The sequence below is a fragment of the Lycorma delicatula genome, chromosome 3, assembly GCF_047948215.1.
Source record: "Lycorma delicatula isolate Av1 chromosome 3, ASM4794821v1, whole genome shotgun sequence".
Lineage (NCBI taxonomy): Eukaryota > Metazoa > Arthropoda > Insecta > Hemiptera > Fulgoridae > Lycorma > Lycorma delicatula.
In genome coordinates, this window is record NC_134457.1 from 124,105,073 (window position 1) to 124,114,833 (window position 9,761).

The window sequence follows — 9,761 nt, forward strand, 5'->3', positions numbered from 1 at the left end:
ACGGTGGACCCGGAGCTTAAACAAAAAAAAAAAAAAGGTTGCTCAGTAAAAAATAGTAATTTGTACAAAACCAAAGGGATAATTTCAAATTAACAGAAAATTTAAGAAGAACATTAAACTACAAACTTGAAGAAACAAATTAAAAACAAAAAGAAGAAGATATATGGTACGATATTTATTGAGGAGAAGAAGGACAGGTGGTTTCTTCTGTGTTATATCAACAAGGAATTGATTTGCTTCCGCCAGCAAAGCTAGAAATTTCAAAAACCAGTACAGTTCACTTGAGATGAGAAACGTAGAAAAGCTTCGTACACAATATAAACAATAAATGTTTTTTTTATCATAACTCCATACTTTTATCTTTTACTTTGTAAAATCATTGTGAAAGGAAGTAATTCAAAACATTATATTACGCATTTTACGAATAACATTTTATAACAAAAGTGTTGCAAGATTTTTTTTAAAAGTATTAGGACACATTAAAAATTTTATTATTTTTGTCGTTAAACATAAGAAAGTAGTCTGCTTGCTAATAACTAAATCAAAATAAATCAGAAAATGTGAATTGAAATACTATTATTTTATGATACATTTACGATAACAAATAAAAATAAAAGATTTTTTGTTGAGATAAATTTTTTGGAAAATTTCGACTATTATCTTCTTAATGATTAGCGGATAGTGCCATGGATGAATCTTTTAAAGCCTACATAGATTTTCATATAAATCTTGATGTTACGCAATTAAATCTGTAAGGTTCAATGTAACTTCCTGTACATAGAAATCTATCTATGTTTTGATAAGTTGACCATTTCTCACACTAATTAAGACGATAAGCCGCGGTGAAACAGTGTAATAATTTATTAATATTATTATTATTGAGGTGTATATATATATATAAAAGTATTAGGACACATTAAAAATTTTATTATTTTTGTCGTTAAACATAAGAAAGTAGTCTGCTTGCTAATAACTAAATCAAAATAAATCAGAAAATGTGAATTGAAATACTAATATTTTATGATACATTTACGATAACAAATAAAAATAAAAGATTTTTTGTTGAGATAAATTTTATATATATATTTTTATATATATATATATATATATATATATATATAGAGTGATTCAAAGAAACGGGAAATTTTAAAAATTAAATAACGTTAATGAACATTTTTTTTTAGAAAATGAATTTTATTTCATGTAATTGTACAAATGTTGCCATTTTAGGATACATACATTTTACTTTATTTTTTAAAGATGACATCTTCCAGGTGACCTCCTCTTCTACGTAAACACTCACGAAGTCTCTTCGTTAAATTGTTTATGGTTTGACTTAACATCTCAACTGGAATTTCCACAATTGCTTCTCGGATCTTTGCCTTCAGTTCTTCCGTTGTAGCAGGTCTACTGTGGAACACTTTGCTTTTAAGATAACCCCACAAAAAGTAATTGCAAGCTGAGAGATCAGGGGCTCTGGGAGGCCATCTAATGTCACCATTTCGTAAAACGACACGTTGTCCAAACTCCTCGTTATCTTCAGAAGCATTACATTACAGAATTGTGCTCGCACAACTGGATCGTTCGGTTTCAGTTCCTGGACGATCTGCAACTTGTATGGATGGAATTGCAAGTCCTTCACTAACATTCTTCGAACACTTGAACTATGCAATTGTAAAGATGCTGAGAGACGACGGATTGACCGATGTGGACTTCGTGTGACAGCATCTTGTAAAGCTTGAACATTCTGTGGTGACCGGACGGTTCGCTCACAACCTGGAGGTTTCTTTTTCATTGCCGAACCAGTTTCTTTAAAATTAGATATCCATGTTTTAATTGCATGTGCTGATGGAACACGGTCGTGCCGCCCCAGATTAAAATGACGGCGAAATTTTCTACGCGCTCCCTCCACACTGTTATTGTTTTTGTAAAACGCTTTAATAGCAAATGCACGTTGCGCCCCACTCCAAGGATCCATGACAACTAAATGGCAGGTTAGGTTAGAGAGGCATTAACCCACCGGGTTGGTCTAGTAGTGAACGGATCTTCCCAAATCAGCTGATTTGGAAAGTAGAGAGTTCCAGCGTTCAAGTCCTAGTAAAGCCAGCAATTTTTACACGAACTTGAATACTAGATCGTGGATACCGGTGTTCTTTGGTGGTTGGGTTTCAATTAACCACACATCTCAGTTATGGTCGAACTGAGAACGTACAAGCCTACACTTCATTCACACTCATACATATCATCCTCATTCATCCTCTGAAGCATTATCTAAACGGTAATTACCGGAGGCTAAACAGGAAAAAACAAAGGTTAGAGAGGCTGGCGCCACTTATCAAGTAGTACCAATCGCCCACGGCTACCAACACAACTTTCAAAATTTTCCGTTTCGTTGAATCGCCCTTTATATAGTGTTACAAAAGAAAGAGAAAGAAATTAAGGGTGTGTCCTGTGAAATTAAAGAAGAAGGTTTATTTAACTGGATCCGAAAACGCTTCGTTTTCGAGTTATGACTTGCAAAATACGCCAAACTAATTTCTACCCGTGGGTAAAATAAAACCATCTGAAGTTCTTTAAAAAAAATTAAGACAAATATTTGAAGGTTTCTTATTGTTTTTCACCTCAATAATTGGTTAAGAAAAGTTAGGAACTGTGACTTAAGCAATATTTTTTTTATAAAATTATTTTATTGTAAAAAACAAAAGTTTAAGTCGCAAATCCAATTTTTTTAAATTTATCTTACGGTAACTTAGTTAGCCTACAATAAAAAAAAATTATAGAATGTAATTTTGAGAAAATCTATGTATGTCACTTAACATAAAGAAGATTTTCAGAGATTTAACTATAATAAAAACAAAATATCTTAAAAACGTGATAGAAAAACAATACAGACCAATGAAAAGTTACCCCCTCATTTCAAAATACTTACAATACTTTATTTTTTAATTACAATTATTACAAGAAATTATTATTATATTACGAGGGGAAAGCGTTTAGCATGAGAGGGTTCCAAATAGAATTCGATATGGGCACCAGATTTTGCTCGAGCCGGCCAGAAATCGCGTCAACTGATTGCACCAGGAACTCTTGTGGAATGGAAGACATACGTATTCACCGTTCAAGATGTTGCAAATCCTTTGGTTTGGTACAGTAGACTCGAAAAAAAGCTCGAAAAACCAGCTCGAAAAAAAGTCACAGGTGTTAAGTCAGAACTCCTAGCTTACTCATACGGACCACGATGACCCAACTACCTGCCGAGAAACCAAGCATTCAGCCGTTCACAAACAACAGTGCAAAATGTGGAGAGACGCCATCTTGTATGGAAATCAAATATTCAGCATTCTCCTAAGCACTGATAACTGGCCAGATTTCATCTTGCTGCATGATAAGGTATAATTTTTTGTATTGTGAAGAATGAATGGACTCACAATCCTGTCCGAAGTACAATCCTGTCCTGTGCTCGGTATGGTTTGGGCACCACACCACACCGAGCTGATTCTCTATTTTTTCACAAATAACTGGAGGGAAATTGCTCCCTCCAAATTATTGCTGTTACCCAATAGTGGAAGTTGTGAGGTTCACAAACCTTCAGACGTGAAATACCGCCTCATCACCGTAGAGTATATTTCCGACCAATCTTCATATCAAGCCAGCATAATAATCTCCGTAAACTCCATGCGAAAGTTACAGTCTTCAGCGGAATGTATTGGTAGTATTGCGGTTTTTAAGCTGGTCATTCCTCAGCACAGTTCGTATTGTGTGTAAGGAAAGCCCACTTTCCCTTGCTCCTTGTCAAATTGACTTTGTTGGGATCATAAGATGGATGAGTCGTGGTCCGTATGAATGACAAGCTACGAATTTTGACTAAATTTTGCTTTTTTCTTTGGGTTTGAGTAAAGGAGCAAGTCTATTGTGCCAAACCAAAGACTTCGGAAGAACTTGAAGGGCGAATACGAGAAGTTATTTCCTCCATTCCTGGAGAAATTCCAGGAAGAGTTCCTGAAGAAATTAGTTGATGCGATATGTTGCTCATATCTAGTTTTAAATAGAACCTTTTTTCATTTTTTAATAATAATAATAACAATAATATATAATAAATATTATTATATAATAAAAATATTATATAGTTGTTTTAAGAGTGCTCTGGAGGGATAGAAATTTAAAATAATGAATTACCTAATATAATTATCCTCAGCTTAGTTCTAACCAAAACTTCTTTAATTTCCAACATTAATATAGCTAATGATATAACATAAACTCTTAAATATAAGGTCAAATTAAATTTTTGTATTATGTATTTGATAAATATCAGAACTCCTTTTTTTCTCTCTACTCCCCTGGGCCGTTCCAACTGTTTGGTATTATGCCACCCAAAGAAGTGTCTGTTTACTCTAACGAGCCTCCCCACCTACCGGCTGGAAATCCGACATGGCAGGTCGGCTCGCCGGTCAGCTCTTTTAAGTTATTTTTTTCCCCTTTTGACACCACGCCCGAACATTTCTGTCGAGACGCGATGTCAGGTCTTTTCTCATTTTTCTTTTGGTGTCCTAGTAGCCCCTGGAGTCCCCAGTGGATCTTAATATATCAGAACTCTTAAAATATCAGAACTCTTAATAAAATTAAATGTAGCAAATTGAAAAGTACATTTGATACGTAAAACGTGGTCCAGTTAATTTTAATTTTGGTGTTTATTCGTAGTTACACTGTAAACGTAATTTTACTACCACTCAAAAAAGGCTGATATTCCTAATTATGCCAAACGTATTTTTTTTTTTAGTGAAAATATTTAATCTCTACAATGTTGACAATCTATATCTAACCCCATTTTTTCAGCTTGTATAAAATAATATTTATTTGTAATAATTTTTTTTTAATTTAACTTCTGATTACGCGTTTTTGTGAGACATAGATCAATTTATTTACATATGTATAAATTATTTATATATGTTGGAAACACTGAAAAAAGGGAATTTTCCAGATTGTAAAGTAACAGATTTTTTTCATTGTACGTAAGGTAGTGTGTGTGTATTCTCAATGCAGCTTTTTTAACAATATTTATCATCAAAAAAAGAATTTGTGATATTAACACACCATTTTGTAAACAAACTTACAAAATATAATACTACTACTACCATCAAGTATATTTATTTGCATTTTTAATCATTATTATTATTATGTATCTAATATAATTAATTAGATTTAATTCCTAATGTAATAATTATATAAAGAAATCGATGGAATGAGTTTGAAAAATAGGTCAATTTAAATAAATAGAGACAAAATGAATAATAATAAATAAACAAACCTGTCCAATAACTGTAGAGGAGGAAATAATGAATCTGAAGATATATTGAGATATGTACGCACATCTAATTAATTTTGTAATGGAATGAAACGTGAGGAGAGTGAAATCTGTTCAGGAAAACAAATGTTGCATTGAAGATAACTGATGGTATAGAATGTAACAAACATTCTCACTAAACAGTTTAGTCAGTTAGTTATGAATAGAGTTGAATAGGGAATTGTTTCAAATTAGTCAAATGACAGAAAAAATTTCAGTTGTCTTCAAATAATATATATATAGTCTTATAATTATATTAATAAAATTTTAATTATAATATAATATACGTACGATTAAATGTATAAATTAAATTTTAACTAATAAATACCAACGGAATATTTAAATTATTTCTTATAAATATTGACTTAATTACCCATGATGTAAATTAACTATTACGTAAGTATTGAGATATGAGAAAATAATATTTTTTACTGTAATATTTACTGTGGACTATGTATCAAGATTTGAAGAAAATCTGCGTAGATATGAAAACGTTTAAGAGAACAGGCTATCTAAATATAATCTACATGATTAAAAGGTCGGAAGTTGGTAAGACACAGCGATTTTTTTTTCTGATTTTTCGATGAAAAGAAAAAGTAGTACTTACTATCTTTTTGAGCATATTATGTTTATTACGCCTCTGCAGATAAAACATTAAAATTGAGAGAAAAAACTATTTTTAATAAAATAAAATTAATTACTAATTTAAATAAAAAAAGAAGATTGTTTATTTATCACTGCAAGGCAAACTTTAAGAGAATAATAAAAAAACAATTCATGCAATAAACTATAAATTAATGAAAATTTAGTTAACGTTCCATACGATTAAATCCAAATATAGAATAAATAAAATGTAAAATTCGTTGCTTTTCATTAAGACAAACCTTATGCTAACAGATAAAGTTAATATGAACTATAATAACTGTAATTAATTGCAGATAATTATTAATAGTTTTTTTTTTTTTTGTAGCTAATTATAGATTTTTTTTACCTATAATTAATTTTATTATAATGACTATAATCTGAACTATAATTTCTTGGTTTTTAAAGTCTAAACGTGTAAAAGAAAACAGAGTAAAATTAAAAACAATTGAAAAAAGTAATGTCATTTTGTTCACTGATAGCTGTTACGTTTGCTATGTAATCATTTTGCATGATTACACAAACAGAAATACCAAAATATTAGAACGGTAAGATATTTTGTAATAATCAATAGTTTAATTATCTACAGAGGAATTAAAATTTTTTACTCATAGGCAGTATTTCTTTATAAATATTATGAAACCTCACAATGGATATTCCAGCTAACATAATTGGGTGTATACGCGTACGCACATGTTTGTAGGAATTTATATATATAGAATGCTTTCAGTTTTCATATATATATATATATATATATATATGAGAGAGCACATGCATTCGTAAATATATATAAAAACTTATAAGACTTTTATTGGTTAAGACCGAGCTCTTGCAATCGAATATAATTTTATATATATAACTGAAGTTCAAGATAAATAGAAACTTTAGAAGTTTTAGGTTTAATTACATTCCATTGAAATGGCTTCTCAAAGTGAATCAATATCACTGCCGATATTGAATTGAGTTTATATATAGAGCTTTCTGACCGTCTGTTTCTGCCGTAGAATCCTTTTTTAATTCGTTAATGAAATTCCTACAAAAAATTTCTTATGAACGAGACTTTTAGTGGATCAGGTAAAACAAATGAAAATGGTAAGTTCAATTAATAAAATGATATGCAAGTTTTAAAATAATGTTTCATAAATGGATTAAACTAATTCTGCACATACCTCATTTTATGGATCTTGAATGAAAATTTCTATTGACGATTTTAAAAACGTTCAACCAAAAGAAGATTCCCTTAATATCACTATTATATTTGTAATTAATTTTATTTTTATAATTATTTATATTTAATATTCTTTGTTATTATAGAATATATTTGGCTAATAAACAAACCATTAATTTTTCAAAAATCACATAAAAACCTAATTTAAGGTTGTTATCTTCCTACTATTTAGTTTTATTAACTTAGTGGTATAATTTCATTCAAAATTTCATATTTTATAACTGTTATCATTGTCGTTGTTACGAAAATACTTATCAATGCCTACATCGAAACAATCAGATTAAATTTTGAAACGGACAATAGTAAATGGAAAATATATGCAAACCAAATAAGAGATTAAGAAAACTAAATGTTAAAGGTAAGTGTTTGTTTTCTTAGGATACCAATCAACGTTCGTTCAGTCTTAACAACAGTCACGTTTACAGTATGGTAGGCTATTCACTCAAAAGGTTCCTCGTGTAGATGAAATATTATGAAACAACTACTGCTCCTAAATAAGTAATTATTTAAGAATTATCACCTCAAGATTAGCAAATCAATTCATTTTAAAGATTGCACAAACCGTAATCAGTGTTTATATTGTTACAGAATATTATAAATTGATTCAAAATTTTAAATGAATTACGTACCACAAACGTAATTATGTGAGTATTACATAATATAGTAATTATAATTTTCATTCAATTGTTTTTAATATTCAGAAGTTTGGAAGAGAATTAATAACATCCATACCTTCATAGTTGCTAGCGAAAACCTAGTTTACCAATTTTTCTGTTAGCTAATTGCGTAATGTTTTAAAAGCATAACTTCATGCAGATTATTCTTAAATATAAATCCTATCTAATAAGATTTCTTTTAGATATTGGTACAATAAAAGAAAGAACTGTGCGTTTCAAAATGTTCAAAGTACTTCAACTACCTTTGAATCTTTATGAATAAATTCTTACTGAGTTTTAACTGCAGCTATAATAGTAAGCGCTAGATAACTTCTATTGTTCACGAGATGCTATATCTACTGTGGATAAAAACTAAATAAAAATAAGATTAAAAAGAATAAAAAATTACATTAACACAATTCATTATTAGTTCCATAATACTAAAATGTATTTTTATTTATGAATTATATGAGATATTCAACAAGAAAAATATTTTATATACATGAAAAGTTACTCTAGTAAATTTAACAACAGTTAATATTTTACAAACGCCATCTGTAAGTTAGAATGAAACTGAGTATATGTGACAGAGCGAGTGAAAATTTTAGTGAGAGAAAAGTTGCTAAGTGAGCTTTATTTCGTCATTAGACACGTCACGTGTTCGAGTTTTATTGCGTAATTATTTTCCACTGTTGTGAGCAAATGGAGTTTACATATTCAACAAATGTGTATTTATATTATGGTCTCTTATAAATATGAATAGAGAAAATAGTTTTATAGTAAATAAATTTTCCAATTTTTTCAGTTAAGTGATTTAATTAAAAAATAAACTGTCACCGAGCAGTACATTTATTTATTTATTAGTACATTTATTTGAAACTTATATTCTATGATTCTATTTAATTTTTACTCTATCAATGGAAGCTCAGAATAGAAAACTGGGATAGCCATAGTATGCCATGGAAAACTTCATTGGTTCGGTTCATGATTTTGTTTAATTTTATTCATTATATGTCAAAAGAAATTTCATTCACGCAGTTTATTAAGCACAAAGGGAAACAAATAAACACATCATTAAACTTGAAATTATTAGACTAAGCAAATTTGATTGAATCTGAATTGAATAATATCGATTCACCTAAAAAAAAAACATATAAAATAATTTTCTACTTTTTCACATGTAAGTATATTAAATAAATATAAATTTTTTTAGATGTATTTCATAAAATTTCATAATTAATTTTGTTTCAAAAATGTATAATAATTATCTCCTTTATTTTTACTTCCTTGTACGAAGTAAATAAAGTATTGTGATCGCAAAAAATTTCGGTTTTCAGATTTCAAAGGAAATATCCATTTTGATCATCCGTGAATCCATTTTGACTAGATTCGGCGTGACGTCTGTGTCGTATGTATAATAACTCAAAAACTATTAGCCGTAGGATGTTGAAATTTTAGATTTAGGACTGTTGCAACATCTAGTTGTGCAACTCCAATTTTGATTGCAATCGACTGAACCAAAAGTGCCCAAAAAAGCCCAAAATTCAATTTTTTTTTAATTTTTGACTTTTTCTTAACTGCAGTAATAAGCTCTGATTAAGAGCTTTCCAACGATATATCATAGGTGGTAATTATTTTCATTGGTTTCACAGTTATGGCCAAATAAAATCTGAATTAAAGAAATATTCGGATCTTACAGGGCACATCGGTTCGAATCAGACATCTTCTTTTTTTAACTTTTTTTTTTTAATTTAAATGTATTGATTTAATAATAATTATTAATCTCTGATTATAAAAAAATATATGTAATAAATAATAATGCAGTAATAACAATAAAAAAAAAGAAACTATAAATGAAATAAAATTTTATGTACTTTTCATTAAAAAAAATGTC